Raw genomic sequence first — 27883 nt, forward strand, 5'->3', positions numbered from 1 at the left:
TCACGACTGGCCTAAGACTATCCTCACTTCAGACATCGTTTACCTAGTACAGAGTATGTTAGCAATGTCCTCGCGAGTTTGGAAACGTGGGAATAGTAAAAGGAAAAAGTTGTCATTTGTCGTGAACAGTTTTCAGCCTCCCAACACAAATGTAAACTTTGAGATAAACTACCTTGATTGGTGCTAGCAAAGACACAGCTCTGTACTTTATTAGGTTGGCGCATAAGTTCGTAGCGTTTTTCCGTAAGCACAACAGATACACATAACAGAGGCATTTCTTATCAATAATACAGGGTGTCCATAAAGTCCCTTTACAAGTTCGAAATTTTATTACAACAGCAGTTGTTGAAATATTTTATCAAAATCTCTCTTGTTGTAATCAGTGTTTTTTTTTGACAGTGTTTTTATACACCTCTATATGGGCGCCTTTATTTGCACGAAGCACATCAAGACGGTAGTCGATTTCTCGCCATGTTCGCTGTAGCATAGAGTCATCAATGGTGGCAATGACATTACGAATCCTTTGCTTCTAGCCAGCAATGTCCCGCATCTGTGTTTGATACACGATATATTTTACATACACCCATAAAAAAGTCAAAATGATACCTGGCGAACTCGGTGGCCAAGGAATTGGCCCATCCCTCCCATTGCATCTGCCTGGAAATGATTCATTGAGGAACCGACGAACATGCAGACCCCAATTTGGTGGTTCACCATCTTGCTGGAAAATGATAGTTGTTTGTAAGTCAGTTTGTCGGTCAGAAGGTCGAGGTAAACATCTGCAGTAATTGCTGACTCGTTGAAAGAAAAATAGACCAATTATTGGGTTGCATATGATTCCACACCACACATTCACTTTTGGACTATCCCGGTGAATCTCCATAGTGACATGGGGGTGTTCAGATCCGCAGATCCTCACATTGTGTGTGTTTAATGTGCCAGAAACATGAAAAGTCGCCTAGTCGCTGAAACAAACTCGGTTGAGGATTGCTTCATCCTCCGAAAGGCGCTCCAGAATGTTGAGTGCAAACTCTGTCTGTTTTGGCTTGTCATGTGGCTCAAGTGTCTACAGTAGTAGCACTTTTTAAGCGTACAACTGTAAGGTCTTGTGGAGGACCTTATGCACAGTTGAAATTTGTAGTTGCAACTGCCTGGCAGCAGTGCGGATGTACTTTGTAGGTGAACGAGTGAAGACGTTTAAAACGCGATCGATGTTGTCTTCGGATGTTCTTGGTCGCCCGCTCCTCCCTTTATCCAACACTGTCCCTGTCTCCATAAATTTTTTGTGCCGTGCATGGACTGAAGGGCGCGATGGTGGAACTCTTCCATACTTCGTTCTGAAGTTTCGTAGAGTCTGAATATCCGATTTTGTCTAAATAAACCAGGACGCACATTGTGCCTTCTCTTGAGGAGTTGCCATTTTATAGAGGTTCAGTTCCTTCCATCAAAAGAGAATATGAAACACAAAATTTTAGTATATTGTAAGGTGGCGTCCTCACAATCGTATTCTGCACGTCAAGACGCTTCATTCGAACCCAAACTCGATAAGATAGTCAATTTTGTATGAATTCATGTAAGCGATATGCAAGTATAATAAGTAAGTAGCAAGTGCGAATCGAGGTTGAAAAAGTCGAGACTGGCGTACACAACATGACGGCCACAGGAAATTTCGTTCTAGGGAGGCAACCAGCCCGCTGGGAGGTCCGTCCCTTCAGAGGGGAGAGTGATCACGCACCTTCTTCGGCTGCAACAACCGCCCAGAGAAAGGACAGCTTTTGCCAGAGAGAAGGGATAACGACCTCCCATGTTCGACTTAAAAGCAAATTCCACTACATTGTGTGGTAGCGCCCAGAAGAAGCATTTTTTGGCCGTCCGACTGCGTAGTTACAGAGTTCTCACAGGAGGACAGTACACGGCTAACGGAGATGCTACATATTTCCGCATTGGTCGACTTAAACGAAACGTCATTTTCCCACTTAAAAGAGCAACGCTGATTGGCGGAATATTTCTGACGCAAAGAGCCAGAGGAGTGAGGGAAGAGAGTGAATGATATTCCCTTGCAATTTTTCCAGAAAAAGGAGCCGTTCCATTGTCGCTCTTGGAGCGGGAACACATAACGAGAGCGAGTGCGCTTGTACATGTACACACAGAGTGAGGACCACAAGTCTCTCCTCAGTACTTCACTGGCAGAGCACCTCTGTCGTTAGCTAATCGGAGTGATACTCTATATTGAGTCGCTCGCGATTAAGTGTTGTTAACTGTGTTGGCCGCCACACTTACTGTGCGGTGTGAACACGGGCAGAGTACCAGTTAAATGCCTGTGAGCAAATATTGAGTGGCATCGCGGTGGACTGGTTATCTGACTGGTGTACCACGCCAGTAGTTAGACTAGGGGCGAATAGGAGTCCTTGACTTCATCAAGGCGTAGGAAGAGTTTGATTGGTGAAGGTCAATCCAGATAGAAAGAGATAGTTGTGTTATTTGTCAGCAGCGAGCGATGCGGGCAGCAGTCGTCACAGCTCAAGGTATTGTGCGCTACAGCATATGCGAGCCCCATCTGTCCTCCATAACAGTACACTCCATTACGTTTCTCACACGACAGCCTTGACCGTACCTAGAAAAGTTATTCAAGTTGTGTAGGCGCGCCTCTCAGCCATTCTGCCGAGTAAATAACATTCTTAAAGAAAAGGGAGAAAAGAACCTTTCCAAAATTTGTAAAATAATAGCATTCCCACCCATAAGAGGCAATCTACTGTTCCGAAAAGAACCCACAAATTTATTAATTTATGAGAAAAAGTTTCACTTGATTCCTCAGAATTTTTTTCCAATAAATAATATTTTTCGTTCGTTAAATGTTTATCTCACACTAACTAACAATACTTCAGTACCCAAGTATTCCACTAGTTACAAAAGAATATACACTCCTGGAAATTGAAATAAGAACACCGTGAATTCATTGTCCCAGGAAGGGGAAACTTTATTGACAAATTCCTGGGGTCAGATACATCACATGATCACACTGACAGAACCACAGGCACATAGACACAGGCAACAGAGCATGCACAATGTCGGCACTAGTACAGTGTATATCCACCTTTCGCAGCAATGCAGGCTGCTATTCTCCCATGGAGACGATCGTAGAGATGCTGGATGTAGTCCTGTGGAACGGCTTGCCATGTCATTTCCACCTGACACCTCAGTTGGACCAGCGTTCGTGCTGGACGTGCAGACCGCGTGAGACGACGCTTCATCCAGTCCCAAACATGCTCAATGGGGGACAGATCCGGAGATCTTGCTGGCCAGGGTAGTTGACTTACACCTTCTAGAGCACGTTGGGTGGCACGGGATACATGCGGACGTGCATTGTCCTGTTGGAACAGCAAGTTCCCTTGCCGGTCTAGGAATGGTAGAACGATGGGTTCGATGACGGTTTGGATGTACCGTGCACTATTCAGTGTCCCCTCGACGATCACCAGAGGTGTACGGCCAGTGTAGGAGATCGCTCCCCACACCATGATGCCGGGTGTTGGCCCTGTGTGCCTCGGTCTTATGCAGTCCTGATTGTGGCGCTCACCTGCACGGCGCCAAACACGCATACGACCATCATTGGCACCAAGGCAGAAGCGACTCTCATCGCTGAAGACGACACGTCTCCATTCGTCCCTCCATTCACGCCTGTCGCGATACCACTGGAGGCGGGCTGCACGATGTTGGGGCGTGAGCGGAAGACGGCCTAACGGTGTGCGGGACCGTAGCCCAGCTTCATGGAGACGGTTGCGAATGGTCCTCGCCGATACCCCAGGAGCAACAGTGTCCCTAATTTGCTGGGAAGTGGCGGTGCGGTCCCCTACGGCACTGCGTAGGATCCTACGGTCTTGGCGTGCATCCGTGCGTCGCTGCGGTCCGGTCCCAGGTCGCCGGGCACGTGCACCTTCCGCCGACCACTGGCGACAACATCGATGTACTGTGGAGACCTCACGCCCCACGTGTTGAGCAATTCGGCGGTACGTCCACTCGGCCTCCCGCATGCCCACTATACGCCCTAGCTCAAAGTCCGTCAACTGCACATACGGTTCACGTCCACGCTGTCGCGGCATGCTACCAGTGTTCAAGGCTGCGATGGAGCTCCGTATGCCACGGCAAACTGGTTGACACTGACGGCGGCGGTGCACAAATGCTGCGCAGCTAGCGCCATTCGACGGCCAACACCGCGGTTCCTGGTGTGTCCGCTGTGCCGTGCGTGTGCTCATTGCTTGTACAGCCCTCTCGCAGTGTCCGGAGCAAGTATGGTGGGTCTGACACACCGGTGTCAATGTGTTCTTTTTTCCATTTCCAGGAGTGTAGAATATTTTTGTGTCTTTCCGTTAGAGCGGATGACTCCGGAAGATATTTGATGCTGTATGTTTTTCAAGCAGTTCTTGTTGATACATTCTAGCGTCTGTCTGACTTCTGTAGTAGTGAGGTGAAAATTGTTTCTTGCAGGAGACAAAGGGTACTTGTTGGATCAATCCATTGCGCAACTTGACAAAATAAAACCCACACACTCACAGTATATAAAAATTTTAGTAAGTAGTGATTACAATATAAGAAATTTTGTTAAAATATTTCAACAATTGCCGTTGTAATAAAATTTTGAAGTTGTAAAGGGACTTTATGGACACCCAGTATATTCTTCTTCACTTTTTTTCCGATCCGACAACTGTAGAAATCACGTGTTTTTGAGACAACGAACTTGTCGAGCAGCCGTTTTCGGAGTGCATTTTCATCCGGAAATGAAATTCCTTGAAGAGTGAGCGGTACAGTGTGGGAAACGTGAAAATCTGACGGCGCAAGAGCACGTGAATGAGGTAGGTGCTGCATGATTTCCCAGCCCAACTCTTGCATAGTGTTTTGGCAGTTTAGCAAAATGCGGGCGGGCGTTATTGTAGAGTAGCATCACTTCAAGCGATCTCCCTGGTCGTTCTTCTTGAACTGAGTCTCATTGTCAGTTGTCGAGAATAAATGTCAGCTGTGCAGCTGTGATCATTGCACTTCCGAGAAGCAGTTCATAGTACACCACACCGTACTTCTGAACCTTCCCCATTGAGAAAATGTCTCACGATGGCGGAATGATCATCACAGTTCATCACATTCGCCAGTTCTCGAGTACACTGACGTGTATCATTGTGGATTAATTTGTTTATACGATCTTCATCAAACCCCCAACGTCTTCCTGAACGTTGAGAGTCAATGTCAAAACGATCCTCCTCAAAACGAGAAAACCATATCCTTGTCGTGCTCTGCCCAAAGGCATTATCCCCAAACACGGTGCAAGTGTTTCTGGCTGCCTCCGCTGCAACTGCCACTCACTGAACTCAAACAGAAGAATATGTCGGAAACGTTCAGATTTCTCCATTTGGCACTGCACTTTCTAGAGTCCACAGCTGCACTCGCTCTCGCCATGTGACAAAATGAGAAAATATAAATCAAATAGCAACAGTGAACTGCAAATAAGAAACTACAATCGATAAATAAACTCAGAGTAACAAGAATACAGATATGCAACACAAAAACTCTACGAACTTATGCACCAACCAAACAAAATAATTTTTATTCGGACAGGATGCTTCCTACTGTTAAGTGACCGTTTTTTTTTTTTTTTTCAAATAGTCCGTCAGCTTATGTAAAACACTTAAGAAAGAACCAAATCTAATCGTAATGAAATATTCCTCACCGGGCAATGAAATGTGAATTACTGACATTGATTGCCAATACTTAAATACTTAGGTTAAAATTGTTGTTGTTATGGTCTTGAGTCCTGAGACTGGTTTGATGCAGCTCTCCATGCTACTCTATCCTGTGCAAGGTTCTTCATCTCCCAGTACCTACTGCAACCTATATCCTTCTGAATCTGCTTAGTGTATTCATCTCTTGGTCTCCCTCTACGATTTTTACCTTCCACGCTGCCCTCCAATACTAAATTGGTGATCCCTTCAAGCCTCAGAACATATCCTACCAACCGATCCCTTCTTCTGGTCAAGTTGTGCCACAAACATCTCTTCTCCCCAATCCTATTCAATACTTCCTCATTGGTTATGTGATCTACCCACCTAATCTTCAGCATTCCTCTGTAGCACCACATTTCGAAAGCTTCTATTCTCTTCTTGTCCAAACTATTTATCGTCCATGTTTCACTTCCATACATGGATACACTCCATACAAATACTTTGAGAAAAGACTTCCTGACACTTAAATCTATACTCGATGTTAACAAATTTCTCTTCTTCAGAAGCGCTTTCCTTGCCATTGCCAGTCTACATTTTATATCCTCTCCATTTCGACCATCATCAGTTATTTTGCTCCCCAAATAGCAAAACTCCTTTACTTCTTTAAGTGTCTCATTTCCTAATCTGATTACCTCAGCATCAGCCGACTTAATTCGACTACATTCCATTATACTCGTTTTGCTTTTGTTGATGTTCATCTTATGTACTCCTCTCAAGACACTGTCCATTCCATTCAACTGCTCTTCCAAGTCCTTTGCTGTCTCTGACAGAATTACAATGTCATCGACGAACCTCAAAGTTTTAATTTCTTCTCCATGGATTTTAATACCTACTCCGAAATTTTCTTTTGTTTCTTTTACTGCTTGCTCAATATACAGATTATACAGCCTAAAATTACGTATATTAAATTGTAAGCACATCTATCGGAAGTGCTCTGTAGGGAATGGCTTGATGCATAGCGTTCTTGCCAGACTAGACGGGCAGATTTCACCTCTAGACGACTTCTCCACATCCAGGCTCGTCTGGGACGAGAGGCGTTCATCCGGCAGACAGAGAGGGGTTGGTGGTACAGAACCAGTGACTGATTTTGCAGCCGTCATCTGCAGATTGATTATGGTAAATGGAAATGAGCGTATGGCTTCATTGGCCGAGAGGCCCCTCATGGGGCAGGTCCGGCTGCCTTGGTGCAGGTCTTATTATATTTCGACGCCATATTGGGCGATCTGCGCGCCGGGTGGGGATGAAATGATGATGGATAACGCAACACCCAGTCCCTGAGCGGGGTAAATCCCCGACCCAACCAGGAATCGAACGCGGGCCTCTAGGACGGCAATCCGTCACGCTGACCACTCAGCTATCGGGGCGGACAAGAGTATGGTGAGGTCCAGCCACAACTGCGTAGCGAACTGTAGGGGAAGACAAATCATCTGCAATAATATTCAGTAATTTCAGTCTTTATTCTGAAGCCTTGTTTGCAGTTGGAGGTTCCACACGCTTTCAACTCTGCCAATAGGTGCACATGCATATCCTTCTGTAGCATTTTCTGTCTGTATGCACTATCCTTCGGCAAACACGAACAGACTCCCACGAATCTAAATGTTTCGTCCAGATATGAGCTCGCTTGACTCACATTCCAGACCCCTTGGCCACATTTAATGTTCGTTTCATTTCTTTACTGTGAATTTGATTACTTACTCTAACCTTCACCACACTCTTGTCGGTTCATTTGGAAGTAAGTTTAGATTTATGCAGCTGATCACAATTTCACTGAACTTGGCACGCTGAGATAGTGAAACGCTGCAGGTACATATAGTAAAGATAGAATTTAAATGAACAGGTTTCATAGTCCTCATCTGTTATTGTTCGTCGTTGCTGTCGAAAGTTGTACGCTCGTAATCCATGTGTAAGTAGGCTGTTTAGGTTTTTTATACTGGTAACGCCACGTAGCGCTCTGTATGAAAAATCACTGGCTGTGCTGTGCGCAGTCTGTGGCTAGATTGCATTGTTTCCTGCCACTGTAGTGTTGGGCAGATGGATTTTAACAGCGTGTAGCGTTGCGCAGTTGGAGGTGAGCCGCCAGCAGTGGTGGATGTGGGGAGAGAAATGGCGGAGTTTTTAAATTTGTAAGACTGGATGTCATGAACTTCTATATACATTATGAGTTTTGAACACTAGTAAGGTAAATACATTGTTTGTTCTCTATCAAAATCTTTCATTTGCTAACTATGCCTATCAGTAGTTAGTGCCTTCAGTAGTTCGAATCTTTTATTTAGCTGGCAGTAGTGGCGCTCGCTGTATTGCAGTAGCTTGAGTAACGAAGATTTTTGTGAGGTAAGTGATTTGTGAAAGGTATAGGTTATTGTTAGTCAGGGCGATTCTTTTGTAGATATTATTGAAAGTCAGATTGCGTTGCGCTAAAAATATTGTGTGTCAGTTTAAGCACAGTCATGTATAATTTTTCTAAGGGGACGTTTCACATGTCCATGCTACATTCTAAAATTCAATGTCTACGGATCCTCGGCTTCATTTTCTTGAATGATCTCAACACCGGTTGAGTTTCTGCTTTCGAATAGATGTACTTATAGCTATTTTACTTCAAAATATAATTAAGTTCAACCTCCATGCTAACTCCACACACACACACACACACACACACACACACACACACACACACACACACACACACACACACATAACTCCATATTCGTACTGAACAAGAACAAATGGTTCAACTGGCTCTGAGCACTATGGGATTCAACTGCTGTGGTCATTAGTCCGCTAGAACTTAGAACTACTTAAACCTAACTAACCTAAGGACATCACAAACATCCATGCCCGAGGCAGGATTCGAACCTGCGACCGTTGCGGCCACGCGGTTCCAGACTGAAGCGCCTAGAACAAGAACATCCATAACATCCTATAACAAGAAGTAGCAAAGAAGGTATGTTCGTGTGTCGGTCTATTCGTGCAGAATCATCTTTGTAACATACATTACAAAAACTAAGAAGAAATAAGTGTTTATCATTGGCTATATTTTTAAGAAGTCCATAATAATCGTAGTAATTACATAAAGTGTTTATATATGCTGACTTTCATTCATTTTCATGTAGCTATTTGATAGTGGATTTCTAGGTTTCGAGTCTGTAACTTGGGAATCAGTCAGGGACGACGCACTGTAGTTGCATACATTTTCTGTACACACTCCATCTGTAGCTCTGCAATCCGTTTTTGGTGAATAGATACACAAAACGTGGACATTGTCTACAAATACGACATTGCAGTGCCTATGCTGTGGAGAAGTACGTTCAATGTTTCTGAAATGTATTCGGACATTCGCATTTATCGGCCGATACCGGCCTTGGGAATTACAAATAAAATGTCTCCCCTGTACGAGAATGACAAGAGTGGGATGTAGGAGTACAGATATGAGACGTGAACAACTCGTTGTGCTAGCGCTGACTTCTCGTCCACTGACGGTAGGGGAGCGCCGGAACTTAAACTTTAAGCCTTGCCTGCATTCTCATATGTAATGATTCTTTGCTTATATCAGCCATTTTCTTTACATTATTTAGTTATCATACTTAAAGTGCACTTCATATACGAGTCTGCTTTTCTTATAATTGTCTTAATTATCTACACTCCTGGAAATGGACAAAAGAACACATTGACACCGGTGTGTCTGACCTACCGTACTTGCTCCGGACACTGCGAGAGGGCTGTACAAGCAATGATCACACGCACGGCACAGCGGACACACCAGGAACCGCGGTGTTGGCTGTCGAATGGCGCTAGCTGCGCAGCATTTGTGCACCGCCGCCGTCAGTGTCAGCCAGTTTGCCGTGGCATACGGAGCTCCATCGCAGTCTTTAACACTGGTAGCATGCCGCGACAGCGTGGACGTGAACCGTGTGTGCAGTTGACGGACTTTGAGCGAGAGCGTATAGTGGGCATGCGGGAGGCCGGGTGGACGTACCGCCGAATTGCTCAACACGTGGGGCGTGAGGTCTCCACAGTACATCGATGTTGTCGCGAGTGGTCGGCGGAAGGTGCACGTGCCCGTCGACCTGGGACCGGACCGCAGCGACGCACGGATGCACGCCAAGACCGTAGGATCCTACGCAGTGCCGTAGGGGACCGCACCGCCACTTCCCAGCAAATTAGGGACACTGTTGCTCCTGGGGTATCGGCGAGGACCATTCGCAACCGTCTCCATGAAGCTGGGCTACGGTCCCGCACACCGTTAGGCCGTCTTCCGCTCACGCCCCAACATCGTGCAGCCCGCCTCCAGTGGTGTCGCGACAGGCGTGAATGGAGGGACGAATGGAGACGTGTCGTCTTCAGCGATGAGAGTCGCTTCTGCCTTGGTGCCAATGATGGTCGTATGCGTGTTTGGCGCCGTGCAGGTGAGCGCCACAATCAGGACTGCATACGACCGAGGCACACAGGACCAACACCCGGCATCATGGTGTGGGGAGCGATCTCCTACACTGGCCGTACACCTCTGGTGATCGTCGAGGGGACACTGAATAGTGCACGGTACATCCAAACCGTCATCGAACCCATCGTTCTACCATTCCTAGACCGGCAAGGGAACTTGCTGTTCCAACAGAACAGTGCACGTCCGCATGTATCCCGTGCCACCCAACGTGCTCTAGAAGGTGTAAGTCAACTACCCTGGCCAGCAAGATCTCCGGATATGTCCCCCATTGAGCATGTTTGGGACTTGATGAAGCGTCGTCTCACGCGGTCTGCACTTCCAGCACGAACGCTGGTCCAACTGAGGCGCCAGGTGGAAATGGCATGGCAAGCCGTTCCACAGGACTACATCCAGCATCTCTACGATCGTCTCCAAGGGAGAATAGCAGCCTGCATTGCTGCGAAAGATGGATATACACTGTACTAGTGCCGACATTGTGCATGCTCTGTTGCCTGTGTCTATGTGCCTGTGGTTCTGTCAGTGTGATCATGTGATGTATCTGTCCCCAGGAATGTGTCAATAAAGTTTCCCCTTCCTGGGACAATGTATTCACGGTGTTCTTATTTCAATTTCCAGGAGAGTATTTTAGGTGCTACATTTTTCATCTTATGAGTCTGTGTCTGATGTTGTTATGTTTGTGTCATTTTCTATATCTGCATCTGCATCAGCGCCTGCGGCTGTGGCCGAATTTTTGGTCTCCAAGGATCCTGTTGTCATGTTTGTTGTATGTCTGTCGGAGATCTGTTGTATGGATTTTCTTGCCTAAAGACGTCACGGAGTGTTCCTGAAACCTTATCGACGACGTTGCTCTGAGCACACCATTTGTCTGTGTCGCCTGATATTTCTTCATTTTATTTCATTAATTATATTCTGTTACAGATCTTACGTGTATGAGGGTACTGCAACGGAATGCGACGTTTTCAGACGGCCCATATACCCCACATGTGCATGTAGCGATTTGGGTAAGTTCTCTATGGTTTAAATGTGTTGGGTATGAGCGGTGGCTGGTCAAAAAGTGGATCATACCACGCCTTGGATTCGGATGCTTCAACTTCAGTCGTTCTGTTAACTGGAGGAGGAGAAAACGTGACGGCCTTTGTCGGTCGTTTCCCATTCCCTTTGCCACGTTGCAAGGCGCCAGCTATTTAACTGACGCATGTCTGCAATGTTTTCTCGTGCTAATTCACGAACCTTGTGTCTCCCCCTCTTCACCCAGTTTGCAGCCGACCTATGGGGGACAGTGACGTCAGTGGGGCAAATCCCCAGAACCACACACAAGGCTTCTACTGAAGCGGTGCTAAAAGCAACCGGCACTGAGCAGTAAGCTTCTGTCTCCACGCGTCGCTGTTTCCATAGGTCACTACACACAGGCGATGTGCTCGTGCACTTGCTGCAAAGCGTACTGTGGCTTCCATGAGGGCTGAGTGATTACGTTCCTAGCGCCTTCAAAAGTTGTATGTATTTTGAGGTGTTTAGCCTTGCAAGTGAAGTTCGTGCATCAGTTTCGTCGCTTTATCAACTGTCAGTCTGATGTGCACACTGAAAGCCAGTCGTTCGTCAATATGTGTTCCTAAATGTCGTGTTACATGTTTCCTTTTCAAGTTAATGTTATCCAGTTTAATAAGTACGTTCTTTTTCATGCACTATTGAGTAATAAATGTACTGTTTTGTTTGTAGCTATTTTGAGTTTGTTTTGGTAACACCAGTCACTTTAATACTGATCAGCTAAAACATTACGACTGCCTACCTACTATCGATGTAAACGCGTCCAGGCGATAGCAGCGTTACCTGAAGAGGAATGATTACTAGTCAGACACACGCACGGTGCATGTGGTATCAAAGCGTGCTGTCCGTGAGTAGAGTGTGGAAGAAGCGCGGTCTGTCTGAGTAAGACCGAGGGCAGGAACTAGAACTCCGAAAACTGCAAGACTTGTCGGATGTTCGAGTAACTTTGTGGTGAGTGTCTTCAACACGTGGAGAAACCTAGATGAAATCACGTCCAGGCGTCGCGGAGTTGGGCGGCCCTCCCTCATTACAGATGGCGGATGTTGTAGGATGGGCAGACTGGTAAAACAGGATAGGCGGCGAACTATGGCCGAACTAACATCATACTTTAATACTGGGCAGAGTAAAAGTGTCTCTGAACACTCCTAATGATGAGCTTCCGCAGCCGATGACCCGTACATGAGCCAATCTTAACACCACGACATCGGCAACTACCCCTGAAATGGGCACCTGACTATCGGCACTGAACGCTTGTGCAGTAGCAGTGTATTGCATGGTCTGATGAATCTCGGTACCTCCTTCATCATTCGGATAGAAGGGCACGAATACGTCGTCTTCCATGGCAACAGCTCCTCCACGTCTGTACTGTGAGACGAAGACAAGCTGGAAGCGGCTCCATTATGCTCTGGGAATCATTCATGTGGGCATCCACGGGTCCAGTGGAGCTCGTGCAAGGCACCAGGACGGCCAAGGAGTATCGTACACTGGTTGCAGACCATGAACACCCCTTCATGGCAAACACTTTTCCCGACGGTAGTGGCATTTTTCAACGAGATAATGCGCCATGCCACAAGGCCAGAGTGTGGTGGAGTAGTTCGAGGAACGCAGTGGCGAGTTCTAGTTGTTGTGCTGGCCCCCCAACTCGCCAGATCTGAACCCGACCGAACATATCTGGGATGTGATAGGACGTGGCTTCGGAACTCAGAGAACATGGGCCGCCTCCCCGGAATTTATGGGAATTCGATGACTTGTGTGTGCAGATGTAGTGCCAGCTCTCTCCTGCTACCTATCAAGGTCTCATAACGTCCATGTCACTATAGGTCGCCACTGTTTTCTGTGCCAAATGCTAATGTAAAGGCTGCTAGGTAGGTGGTAATAATATTCTGGCTGATCAGTGTACTTATGAGACGTTGAGTAGTTTTATTTTTCTAGGTCGTGAGTTTGCTGATACAAGTAGTAAGAGTCATGTGCATAAGCGACTACTCCGTTTACTCTGTCATCCACATCCAAAGAAGTGGCTCGATAGCAATGTCCCAAAATGTTGGTCCACAAATTGAGCCCTGTGGGCATCCTTTAGTTATCTTCTTGACTACTTTCTGGTGTCCTGATCCACACTCTGCAGTCCTGTTTATGCATTATCTAATAAGCTGTTATACAAGGCAGTGGGTAGTCGCATCTCCCGCAACCTAGTGGACAGCGCAGGGCACCAAAGATTATCAGAAACACCTGCGATGTCGATTAAAATTATATCACCCCGTCTTCAGGCCACAAGTGGCCCATCGGGACCATCCTACCGCCGTGTCATTCTCAGATGAGGATGCGGATAGGAGGGGCGTGTGGTCAGCGCACCGCTCTCCCGATCGTTATGATGGTTTTCTTTGATGGGAGCCGCTACTATTCGGTAGAGTAGCTCCTCAGTTGGCATCAAGAGGCTGAGTGCATCCCGAAAAATGACAACAGCGCATGCCGGCCCGGATGGTCACCCATCCAAATGCCGGCCACGCCCGACAGCGCGTAACTTCGGTGGTCTGACGGGAACCGTGTATCCATTGCGGCAAAAGCGTTGCCCCGATTAAAATTGCAACTGCGTATTTATCGTTCATCGTGTTTATTATTCTTAATGCGCGATTGTTAGCATCAACAAGTGATCTTTCTGCCCTAAGTTTACATGCCTGATTTCATTTTGTAAGTATGGCAGTTCTTTCATGAATCTGTAAATGACGTGTCGACGAATAAACAACTAACGGTCTACTTTGCCACGTCGTAGTGCTAGGCAGTACGGGCAGCGCCGGCGTCACTGCAAGTGCGACACTCAGCTGTCCGGCGGGTTGCTGCCCGCCGTGGACGTAGGCGCAGTCTCTTCTACGCAGAATCCAGGAGGTGGAAATGACGATATTTCACGTGCTAACCAATGGTGAAACATGGACGACAAATACACTCCTGGAAATGGAAAAAAGAACACATTGACACCGGTGTGTCAGACCCACCATACTTGCTCCGGACACTGCGAGAGGGCTCTACAAGCAATGATCACACGCACGGCACAGCGGACACACCAGGAACCGCGGTGTTGGCCGTCGAGTGGCGCTAGCTGCGCACCATTTGTGCACCGCCGCCGTCAGTGTCAGGCAGTTTGCCGTGGTATACTGAGCTCCATCGCAGTCTTTAACACTGGTAGCATGCCGCGACAGCGTGGACGTGAACCGTATGAGCGAGGGCGTCTAGTGGGCATGCGGGAGGCCGGGTGGACGTACCGCCGAATTGCTCAACACGTGGGGCGTGAGGTCTCCACAGTAGATCGATGTTGTCGCCAGTGGTCGGCGGAAGGTGCACGTGCCCGTCGACCTGGGACCGGACCGCAGCGACTCACGCATGCACGCTGAGATCGTAGGATCCTACGCAGTGCCGTAGGGGACCGCACCGCCACTTCCCACCAAATTAGGGACACTGTTGCTCCTGGGGTATCGGCGAGGACCATTCGCAACCGTCTCCAAGAAGCTGGGCTACGGTCCCGCACACCGTTAGGCCATCTTCCGCTCACGCCCCAATATCGTGCAGCCCGCCTCCAGTGGTGTCGCGACAGACGTGAATGGAGGGACGAATGGAGACGTGTCGTCTTCAGCGATGAGAGTCGCTTCTGCCTTGGTGCTAATGATGGTCGTATGCGTGTTTGGCGCCGTGCAGGTGAGCGCCACAATCAGGACTGCATAAGACCGAGGCACACAGGGCCAACACCCGGCATCATGGTGTGGGGAGCGATCTCCTACACTGGCCGTACACCTCTGTTGATCGTCGAGGGGACACTGAATAGTGCACGGTACATCCAAACCGTCATCGAACCCATCGTTCTACCATTCCTAGACCGGCAAGGGAACTTGCTGTTCCAACAGGACAATGCACGTCCGCATGTATCCCGTGCCACCCAACGTGCTCTAGAAGGTGTAAGTCAACTACCCTGGCCAGCAAGATCTCCGGATCTGTCCCCCATTGAGCATGTTTGGGACTGGATGAAGCGTCGTCTCATGCGGTCTGCACGTCCAGCACGAACGCTGGTCCAACTGAGGCGCCAGGTGGAAATGGCATGGCAAGCCGTTCCACAGGACTACGTCCAGCATGTCTACGATCGTCTCCATGGGAGAATAGCAGCCTGCATTGCTGCGAAAGGTGGATATACACTGTACTAGTGCCGACATTGTACATGCTCTGTTGCCTGTGTCTATGTGCCTGTGGTTCTGTCAGTGTGATCATGTGATGTATCTGACCCCAGGAATGTGTCAATAAAGTTTCCCCTTCCTGGGACAATGAATTCACGGTGTTCTTATTTCAATTTCCAGGAGTTTACTTTGGACAAGAGGGTAATAGAAGCTTTCGAAATGTGGTGCTACAGAAGAATGCTGAAGATTAGATGGGTAGATGACATAACTAATGAGGAGGTATTGAATGGAACTGGGGAGAAGAGGAGTTTGTGGCACAACTTGACTAGAAGAAGGGATCGGTTGGTAGGACATGTTCTGAGGCATCAAGGGATCACCGATTTAGTATTGGAGGGCACCGTGGAGGGCGAAAATCGTAGAGGGAGACCAGGAGATGAATACACTAAGCAGATTCAGAAGGATGTAGGTTGAGGTAGGTACTGGGAGACGAAGCTTGCACAGGATAGAGTAGCATGGAGAGCTGCATCAAGCTAGTCTCAGGACTGAAGACCACAACAACAACAACCAAAGGATAGGGGTTTCCATGGTTAATAATGTTTCCCGCAATGCGTGTATCCCAAAAAGTACGTTACAGTAACCAATATTATCTTCAGCTTTCTCTTGATTACCCGTTGGGTATAACAGGAATGAGGAGGTTCAACGCAGAATCGGAGAGGAAAGAAATATGTGGAAAACACTGATAAGGAGAAGGGACAGGATGATAGGACATCTGCTAAGACATGAGGGAATGACTTACATGGTACTAGAGGGAGCTGTAGAGGGCAAAAAATGTAGAGGAAGACAGAGATTGAAATACGTCAAGCAAATAATTGAGGACGTAGGTTGCAAGTGCTACTCTGAGATGAAGAGTTCAGCACAGGAAAGGAATTCGTGGCGAGCCGCATCAAACCAGTTAGTAGATTGATGACAAAAAAAAAAAAACAGTACTCACCAACAGCAGGCTCGATGGTTTTCAATTCATGAATGCAGCGTTTTTGTACGGTGCGACACTATTCAACGGCGCGTGCTGTCTCTCCTGTGTTTTCTAATCCCCAGTCACCACAACTTTAAATCGTCCTTTAGTGATGCCGCAAGGTAAGGAATACGGGGGCTATTCGGAAAGCATGGTCCGATCGGTCACTTAATGGAAACCACAGTGAAAACCAAAAATATTTTATTTGCAGCAGTTTGCCAGAGCTTCTAGCTACTTCCATAGATAGTCGCCGCTCCGACTTAGACATTTGTCGTAGCGTTGTCCCAAATTTCCAATACCCTCATCATAGAATGCAGCTGCCTGTGCTTTCCGCCAGGTCTATACACTGGTCTGCAATTCGGTGTGTGTGCCAAAATGTTGTCCTCATAGCGAGCAGTTCATGTGAGCAGAGATGACCGTCAGAGGGAGCCAAGTCCGGGGTAAATAAACGGCGTGTGACTAGGGCCTCCCGTCTGGTAGACCGTTGGCTGGGTGGAAGTCTTTCGATTTGACGCCACTTTGGCGACTTGCGCGTCGAAAGTCCGGGATGAATGGTGGGTGATCAAACACTACCCATAGAAAACGCTGCAGGGTCGTCCTCATAGCACCTGCAGTCTGCGACCGAGAATTGTCATGAAGAAGGAAATGCATGTCAGGTACGTTATGCGGGGTTGCATGAAATCGGGTGAAACCTCTGTGACCACCCATAATTGCGGGAGACACTATTGTTCTAGGCATCTATACCTGCTCACTGTTTGCTCAGAACTGAGAATAGCGACTTGATGCGATCGATAGGCATAATGGAGACACTGTCCAACATATCTGTACAACGCATCGTGTTTTCATTGTCGTTTCCATTTCGCGACCCATTGGACCTTACTTTCCGAATAGCCGTCGTATTACGTGGTGCGCGGAAAATCTCTTGACCTTCAACATCAGAGAGAGTTTTTGCTCCCATGGACAAAGTACTGGAATGATACGGAATGTATTTTGTAGCTATGAATGTTACCAACATACTGTCCTTTGGCTCAAAGTGGCCAAATAATCTCACAGACGAAGTATCCGTTTTCCATGAATAGTGTGTTAAGATGTCCAAGTTCCCTGGCTAAACTACCCGAATCGGGAAAATTATGTATCTTGTAAACGAGTGATTTGTGTCAGGTTGTCCGCCTGTTGTGACCGATCGGTTCTAGGCACTTCAGTCTGGAACCGCGCGACCGCTAAGGTCGGAAGTTCGAATCCAGCCTCGTGCGTGGATGTGTGTGATGTCCTTCGTTTAGTTAGGCTTAAGTTGTTCTAAGTTCTAGGGGACTGATGACCTCAGATGTTAAGTCCCATAGTGCTCAGAGCCATTTGCACCATTTTCTGGTGACAGGTTGTAACCCATAGACCTTCCGTGGGCACTCACAGCACGTGGTAAAGGTATCAAGACTGTCCTTTCCATTGCCAGAGGCAGATATATAATCAGTTCAGAAAATGCGATTACAGATTCACATTGCTGGCGAGAAGACAACTGACTGATGCCGAGCAAGAAACTGTCAACTACGTAGTCACAGTTCCTTAATTAAACAATTCAATTTGAGTATCAGAGCTAGTTTTCTCCCACCAGCAAACCACGTTAATGTCATCCCTGATGGGCGTGCTATCGGTTGGAGGGGCTAAACGTTTTTTTTCATTTTCCCGTTTAATTAATATAAAAATTTGTAACCGTTGGTTTCAAATACAACCAGATGGCACATGATCGCGAAAGGACACCAATTCGTCATGCGCTTCAGCGAGACAGTTTCGGTAACTTAATCTTCAAGCGGTCGGGTGGTGCCTCGTATCCAGGACATAGGAACTATTAGGGCCTCCCCCACCAATTATGTTGGTTGCGGGTACCTATTCATTTATCGCGAAAGTGCACTGTGGAGAGGCGCCCGTAGTACCAAAAGTCCTGGAAAGCCACCTTCCAACTCCCAGCCGTACGCAGTCGCTTGAAGATGCTAGACGTGTCACTTCGAGAATAGCCGTAAAGGGAAAATGGCAGCAGTCTTTGTTCAAGGCTGACTTTCCATCCCTTGCGAGCAGTCTGGAGTAACATTCTGTTGCTCTCGAGTATCGTGATTACCGATCGAGAGCTTGCTGCAACTACGGTGATTAAAATCGTAGGATGAAGGATTTCACGACCGGATGACATAGTTGCTGGTAAACCTTTCGGGATGTGAGGTCGTGGTCGAAGAAACTCTCCTGTTCCTGACGTTTCGACCAAAACTGCGCTGGACATCTTCAGAGGAGCTCCTCCGCGGAATCTTGCGACTCGGCAAGACTCAGTGGAAGAAACCTCTGAAGATGTCCCGCGAAATTCTGGACGAAACCTCAGGAACTGACGAGTTTCTTGGACCACGACCTCACATCGTACAAAAATACCATATTAGCACACTCGGCGTTTGTGAATAAGTGCGGCATGCTGAAGCGATAGTGGAAGTGGCCAACAGATCACATCAGAATCACAGTTGAAAAATTCAGTTACATAAACTCAAATACAGCTTCAGAACTTCAGTTTCGAAATAAAAATGACAATCGATAAATATACCCATAGGAACTGCAGTGCCAAAACGCGAAATAATTTATGTATCACTGTAGGCATATAAGTCTCCATTATTAACAAAAGGTGGATTAAGTTGTATGGAATATTTTATTAGAATTAGTGATAAGAAAATCGCAGTACTCGCTTATCATGTTGTAAACTTTATGTAAGCTTACGGGAAAAAATATTGGTGATCCCACTTAAGAGAAACCTTCTCGATTTTGAGCGCTGTAACGGTGATAAAAATGGTTCAAATGGCTCTGAGTACTATGGGACTTAACATCTGAGTTCATCAGTCCACTAGACTTAGAACTACTTAAATCTAACTAACCTAAGAACATCACACACGTCCATGCCCGAGGCAGGATTCGAACCTGCGACCGTAGCAGTGGCGCGGTTCCGGACTGACGCGCCTAGAACATCTCGGCCACCGTGGCCGGAGTAACGGTGTTAGGAGTGGTAGCAGGTGATCATGTGAGTCCCCACCGCTGACGTACCTTATGCTAGAGAGGTGGTGCGCACGTCTAGTGAAATCATTGCGCTACGATACACTGTAATCAAAAGTATCTGGACACCCCCAAAAACATAAGTTTTTCATATTAGGTGCATTGTGCTTCCACCTACTGCCGGGTACTCCATATCAGCGACCCCACTAGTAATCAGACATCGTGAGAGCAGAATGGGGAGCTTCGCGGAACTCACGGACTTCGAACGTGGTCAGGTGATTGGGTGTCACTTGTGTCATACGTCTGTAAGCTAGATTTCCGTACTCCGAAACATCCCTAGGTCCACTGTTTCCGATGTGATAGTGAAGTGGAAACGTGAAGGAGGCGTGCAGCACAAAAGCGTACAGGCCGACCACGTCTCTTGATTGACAGAGACTGCCGACTGCTGAAGAGAGTCGTAATGTGTTGCGACGGGTCAGGCTCTTATCGCGCAGTTTCCTTTCCCTGAAAGAAAATCCACCTACCTCGTTTCTTAGGTAGTTGCTGCACTCGCCTCTCCTGATAGCAGCTACTGGAAAAATTGCAGAAAAGCAGTGTTGAAGAAACTGCAATTTAATAGCCGCTCACCGGAGGCCGCGATACATGTTTGCTGAAATACAATCTATGAGCAATCTTCCTAAATAAATTGAGTTATTGGAATGGTAGTAATTGTTTACTCAAACGAGAACGCGAAGTTGGTAATTCTATTTAAGCTCTTTATTGTCTTTAAGCCTGATCATCAGCCCGCTAATCTACGTTTGAAGAAAGTTCAGTTCACAATTCTATCCACACTCAAACCCCGCCAGAATTAGCTTTCAAAGTTACGGAATTTACTTAACTGCAACACAGACGATTTTCTAACATACACGTTTGCAGTCGATGTTCAATAATAGTTCGTTTTTTAACGTTAATGCTCGCCATAAGCACTTAGTAAAAGTTTACGAAGTACCGCCACGCTTTTAATTATTAAAGTTACTCGCGTCTTTCGCGGAACGAAAAGTCACAACTCGCTCAAACTCACACTACGCGTTACTGGACTCTTCCAGTCTCAAATCGCACAGTACCGAACCGATGAAGCCGTTTTATGACTTCATTTTACACATTATTCGCGAGGACACATCAAGCATGTCTCTTCTCGATCACAGTTCCTTCGCGACCCCTCATCCACTCGCGACTCACTCTCCTAGTCTGCTAACCGTCCTCGCATCTCATTGGCTCACACATCACACAGCCAATCAGAATTAACTCTTTGGGTGCGCCTCGCGCCAAAATCTAGCACGCACCAGTCATGACTTCTGAATCATTTACGTCATGATTTCTTGTTACACAAAATTTACTGTATAATTTAACAAACCGAAAGGAAAACTAGACTTTACTTTATTTCCAGAAATTATTTAAATACTCGCGAACGTTCTGGCTGCTTGTACAATACCATACACTCTTGGACATCCGACATTCACTAAGATGGGGAACCACTGGCGACTCTGTTCCCACGGTTACATCGTCTGAACACTTGCGAGTTCCAACCTAGATTTTATACACTTGCAAAGAATGGCGAATGTCCCTCTTTCATTCACTCAGGCACACTCATTCACTCTCACCTACTCATATAAAATAACTGTTCACAAAAATTCAAAACATTTATGGTTTTAACAAAGTTATAGGTGAATTTCTAAAAGTAAAATTCTCAAAATAAATACAAAAGCACGGAAGGTGATTTTGTTTCATAGTTGGATGGTCACTGAAGGTGATCTATACATAATGGTATTTATTTAGACTCGAAAATTGTAGAAATTTGCGTTTTCTGTAAGATTTTTCTAATTTCCAAAATATGCAGGTTTCAAAGCTCAAATTTGGATGACTTATTTTTATTCATAACAGAAACTAGTATATTAACTTTTAATTTCCTCAGGTTCCTCAGTTAGAAGTTATTAAAGATGAAAGTTCCACGTTATACACGCGGCTAGTTAGCGCACAGGTCTTACATTCTCACGGTACAGACATGCCATATGGTCGTGACGTCAGACGAACGGACACCGGTAATCTGCCCGCTACAGCACATATGCTAATCTGATGGCTACTTTACAGTCTGTCTACATTTCACAGTAAATATTTGATAGAAAACTGTGCGCTCGCACTAGTTGCGACGCCACACACCTCCTGAGGAAACTAAATTTTTTCATTCATGACAAACTTTTAGTTTTCTAAAAAAATTTCTATTAAAGATTTACTCAAACAGCTATTTAACATTTATAGTTCCTGTACATCAATCATCCACTTATACCTAGGGCTGACGACCTACAAAACATCTTATATCTAAACATGCACTTTTATCATCATTCAAAAAAAATTTTTCAGATTACAAAATTCTATTTACAAATTCCTGAAAGAGAAAACAAACCTAAATACTATCTTGATGTACGTCACACGCACACTAACACTACTATCGCTATGGTGAGCGTCACTTTTTTACCACTTACACTTAAGATTTTGATAGCACTCGTAGTTCGACCGGGTCCTGCTTGGGAGGTCCATTTCAAGTCTCGTGCTACCACCTCTGTTTACTTCGGCGCACCTGAAACATCAGCTGGCCTCAGTTCCCTTTCTAACTGCTACGTCTTAACCTACAGCAGCGATAAATGGCGCTATCTGCTTGACTCTAAAGTCTCATATTTTTGATAAAATTTACTTTACAGTATGTACAATTTTCAATTTTTTTTTTTTTTTTTTAAGTGAAAAGTGAATTGACTTTCCTAATGCAGTACCGAAGTGGCACATTTACTCTTTAATTACTTCTTCATCTCATAATCAAACAAGTTATGGTTACATAAGAAATACTAAGAAAAACAATTCCTACAAATAGTTCACAAATACATAATAAATCTCCGCCAGCACTGGTGACTCTCCAGTTCCTGTACAATACACAACAATATAAAATATACACAAAATTATCAATATTACAATTCTGTCTCCAGGCAATCTCCTGTAGTCCTGTATCATAAATTAAACACTGAAAAATACATATTTACTTATTCATTTATCAACACTACAATCCTTATACTAATCTCTACGACAAACTTGGGGAGCTTTGTGTGTCTCTGGTCAAAAATGGAATCGATGTCATGGGTACTTTCCTCATCTCACATATCTGGAGTTACTTCAATTTCTTGTCAACATCAGGTTTTCTCTAGTCACATTCGGGTTTAATTTACAACTCTCATACTCATACTTCACACACTCAGGTTAGTATTTGTTAAAGCGTTTCCTACTAATCTGCGAAACCTCGTTACCCATACTTTCTAACATACATCCACCTCCTGAGTTACCAACGTCGCCTCAGCTCTGTTTACATTCGTAGCCTCACTTCCTTTTGTTTACAAACATCTCCTCTGTTTACCAACAAACGCCACCTCTGGTTACCAACATTAAGCTTTTTATTTACTCACCTTCGTAGCCTCACTTTTTCCTAATATCGAGCTAGCCAAACACTATGCTCATTCTTTCTCCTTTTCTCACATATTTCTCTTCATTTGACAGTCAGTCCTGCTGCACTGTCCCTTTAACTTAACTTCCTTTACCCCTTTGACAGTCAACCTTGTTGCACTGTACCTTTACTCATTTTACCACTAAATCACCTCCTGAGGCTCTGACTTCATTGAACAGACAGTTTTGCTGTACTGCTCCATTTCCTTTCCTAAACATTAGCTTAATGCTACGTCTTAACATATCGTTCTGTTACTTAACAAACAGCTTCAATGTTCGTCACCATATTTTCTGAGGCTCTTACATTTCTTAGTTATTTTACCTTTCTAAGGGCATTACTCACACCTTAGGCCAAACATTTACTTTACTGAGACTTATTACTTATCTGAGGTATCTTAATCCTTTTTGATTTTCTCTTACACTCATTCCTTACGCTTAACCTATACTGCACTGAGGTTCTTTCCTACGCATTACTTAAACACTTTATCACTTAAAAAACTACGATAGAGAAGAAGGAAAGACGATAGAATTTTAGTTCTGAATGAAAGAAGAGGTAGGTTGACAATACGGAAAAGAAAGTGGAAGAAATATTGTCAAACGACTCGAGACCTAGTGCTCGTCACGCACTTAGCTCTGCAAAGAGTGCAAAGCTCTCTGAGGTATCTACTCACTCCTGGCCACGTCTCTCTTTTGAACATATCTTTTCAAATCCACAATGTTCCTAAGCCCTAACACCTTATGTGATTTCACAAACTCCAGTCTATAAGCATTTGGGTGAGGCTTCTCTATGATTCTAAATGGGCCCACGTACTCATCGGTAAACTTCTTTGTTTCTGACGTAAGTTTCTTAGATCTTTCCCTAGTTTTCACTAGCACTAGATCCCCTACCTGAAAACTAGTGGGATCAGCTCTTGCGTCATGCCTTCTCTTTCTTTCCAGGGCCTTCTTTCTTATATTAATACGTGCCAGTCTCTCCTTCTCTTCGATGGCTATGTCTGTGAGATTTGGAAACTCGACCAGGTCGAATAAAATATTATTCGGCCTAATGTCACACATTAGCTCTACTGGTGCATATCCTGTGGCTTCATGCTTCAGATGGTTTATTACTTCTTCGAAGTATTCAATATAATTGGCCCAAGCGGAGTGTTTTTTATGACAATATGTTCTACACAATCTGTTTAACTCCTTCATAATTCGCTCACACATGTTCCCTTGGGGAAAGTAAGCGGAGATTTTTATGTGATCGATACCTCTCTGTTGTAAACATTCACTAAATTTCTTAGAGATAAACTGGGGCCCATTGTCTGACAATATTGCCTTTGGCACTCCTATCTTCCCAAAATAGTCCTTCTCCAACTTATTCACTAATACTTTAGAGTTGGCTTTCTTAATTGGGTAAAATTTTACGTACTTAGTAAACCCATCCACCATCACAAACACATATTCACATCCCCCTCTAGACACTGGTAGTGGACCAAATAAATCTACAGCTACTAAATCCAGCCGATTTTGTGGTTCTACTGAATACATCTGTCCTTGGATAGTTCTATTGTTGGCCCTAACTTTCTGGCAACGATCACAGGATTCTAATCGCTGTTGCACCCTTCTCCACATATTATCAAAAATTACCACTTCACTTAACTTAGCTATACATTTACGAGCGCCATAATGCCCATACTTACAATGTACGTAGTCTATAAGTGCATCTACATGTTGCTCCGGAAAACATATTTTCCAATTCTCCTCACTGTCTTTCCTGCGCCTAAATAAGACATCTTTATGCACTTTATAGTAGACCAGTAATTTTGGGTAGTCTGGATGACCTAATCTACTCTTTACTAATTTAATGTTGTCATCCTGGTTCTGTTCCCTCCGTAGGTTCTTACAAATGCGCTCAATTAAGCCATCGTCCTGGAGCTGCATGATGGCCAACATTACTTCATTATTATCGGTATTTCTTAAAGATTTCCCTTCTTGTCCTGTATCTTTCACACTTCTTGATAAGGCGTCCGCCACGATGTTCTCGGAACCCTTAATGTATATCATCTTATAATTAAATTGCTGTAAATACAGGGACCACCTTCTTAATCTAGCATGTTTTAGCTGACATGAGTCTAAATATGTAAGGGCACTATGGTCTGTGTAGATCCAAATTTCATGTCCTAAAAGGTACTTTTCAAATTTTTGCAGGCCGAAAATAACAGCTAATGCTTCAAGTTCAGATATACTATAATTTTTCTCGGATTGTTGCAATGACCTGCTCGCAAAGGCTATGGTCTTGTGGACTTCCTCTTCTCCTTCTTTTTCCAACTGAAATAGTTCAACTCCTAACCCGTAACCACAAGCATCAGATCCCAGACAAAATGGTTTCGAAAAATCGGGATGGTTCAAAATCTTACTATTAATAAGAGCTTCTTTCAATTCTTCAAACGCCTTCTGACACTCAGAAGTCCATTTATAAACTACATTTTTCTTTAAGAGTTCTCGCAGGCACGGTGCATTGAATAATTGTCCAGACACAAATTTTCTATAAAACCCAAACAAACCAAACATCCCCTTTAATGCTTTACGTGTTGTAGGTGCAGCATAATCCCTTATTGCTCTAATCTTTTCTGGATCCGGCATGATACCATCGCCACTCACTATGTGCCCCAAGAATTTAATTTCTTTCTTCACAAATTCAGTTTTGTCTAGCTTCAATTTCATACCCCCCAATTTTATGGCCCTCAATACTTCATCCAATAACATACAGTGTTCCTCCCACGTTGGTGTCGATATCAAAACGTCGTCTACATATACTGTAATTCTTCTTAGTAGATGGTCCCCTAATACCTGCGACATAGCTCTTACAAAGGCACATACACTTATATTTAAACCAAACGGCACCACCTTATACTGATAACATCTACCTTCGAATAAGAATGCCGTGTACTTTCTTGATTCCTTTGCTAACGGTAGGTTCCAATATCCACAGGTCACATCCATGGATGTAAAGAACTTAGCACCTTTAAACTTTTGTAGCAGTTCTTCAATATTCTCCGGACGGTCACTCTCAGGTAGTACTATTTTGTTTAATGCTCGAGCATCCAACACTAGTCTAATTGAGCCATCCTTCTTAGGAACTATGACTAGCGGGTTATTGTACACACTAACAGCCCTTTCAATAATTCCCCACTCTAACATATTTTGAATTAAGTCACGTACTGCCTCCTTATGTACTTCTGGGATTGCAAATGGTTTTTTGAAGAAATGAGCGTCTTTCTGCACTGTCAAAAAACACTCATAATCCTTTACTAGCCCTGGTTGATCTGAGAAAACCTCGGCATGTTTGACTAGTATTTGTCTTAAATCGTTTTTCCTTGCTTCATCAATATCAATTAATTCTAGTAATTTCTCCTCGATCCTATTTCTGACACTCACAAGCTCAGACGGATCCTCTACTTTTTTGCCACCGTACTCATTATAGCCCTCCAAGAATTTCTCTGTTTTACAAATACATATAGGAAAATCATTCTGCTCAGGATCCTCACATAGCTGCTTACCGATGAAAGGTATAGTAATTAGTTTACCCTTAATTTTTACCATAACATCATTGGTAGAAAAATTCACCCATCCTTCATATTTATTCAAAAAGTCAGCCCCCACCAATATGTCTACACTCAGTCCATTTATAACTAAGAAGTTCTGTCTTATTTCTACTTCCTTAAATGCTATGGGTAGAAACACTTCCTGTTTTACTGTCTTCTTAGTCTTACCGGTTGCTACTACAATGTTCAAGCCACTTACTGGCATCTTAACAATCTGTTTACTGTTAGGGAGTTCATTTACCAAGTTCTGGGATACTGCACAGACTTCCGATCCAGTATCTATCAAACATTTAACTGGTTCATTTAATACTCTTAGCTCTACTATCGGTTGCCCTAAGTACTCTTTATTTATTTTGGGTTCTGCTTCCTCCAATAAATCTTGCACAATTTCTCTCCTTTCGAAGCCTGTCTTTTGGGTGGCAATCACATTCACACTTACAGGGTTTATTTCATGCTTATTATCACCCTCAATTCTAGTGGCAGCTCCTATTAGCCTATCCACTATTGCTAAGTCAAAACATTTTTCCAATGTTTCCCCCTCTTTCTCATTAACCTCCTTTTCTACGACCCTATCCAAGGCGTCGTCATTAACCTCTACCTCCTCCTCTAATCTATCCTCTTCTTCGTAACTATCTACAACATCAATTATCTTATCAAGCACAGTCACAACCCTGCCATTATTACTGTTCTCACCCCTATCCGACAGCTCTTCATTAGTTTTACTGTGCATAATGTCTTTCTGATTATTACCCTTATAACTAGTACTTAGTTCTTCAATAAGTGGCTTCTTATGATTATTCTTACAGTTAATTGGTTCATTAACCTCCACTTGACTTAAAGCTACTATCTCTGTCTGTTTTACGTTATCCTCCCTAAATTTTGTAGCAACAACATTTATGTTAGGTGGTCGTTCAGGCTGCTTTCTTATGAATGGTTTTGCCAGCGGATTTAACTTTAAACGCTGTTGCCTACGATCGCCAGCACACTCGTAGACAATTAATGGTTTTCCGAGCGCGGTGCGTCATCACTATGCCTCCAGCTGACCGCCTCACCTCCTGACATCTGTCGGCCGCTGTCATACTGCTCGCGTTCATTGAACCTGTTAACATATGTTCTTCCTCTACCACGTGAACTGCCACGGTATCCGCCGCCTCTCTGAACACCCATTCTATTAATGTTTACATCCGCGCGATTGTCATTCTGCCTAGCAGGCGGGCGATGCTCCCTCCTCATGTTTTCTTCTTCTTTTTGGACGGATTCAACCCTTTCTAAATACTGTACGAACTTGTCAATGTTATCTCGGGGCGCAGATATGATCTTAGTTTTCCAGTTCCACGGTAGCTTAT

This window comes from Schistocerca gregaria, chromosome 6, assembly GCF_023897955.1.
Source record: "Schistocerca gregaria isolate iqSchGreg1 chromosome 6, iqSchGreg1.2, whole genome shotgun sequence".
NCBI classification, from domain to species: Eukaryota; Metazoa; Arthropoda; class Insecta; order Orthoptera; family Acrididae; genus Schistocerca; species Schistocerca gregaria.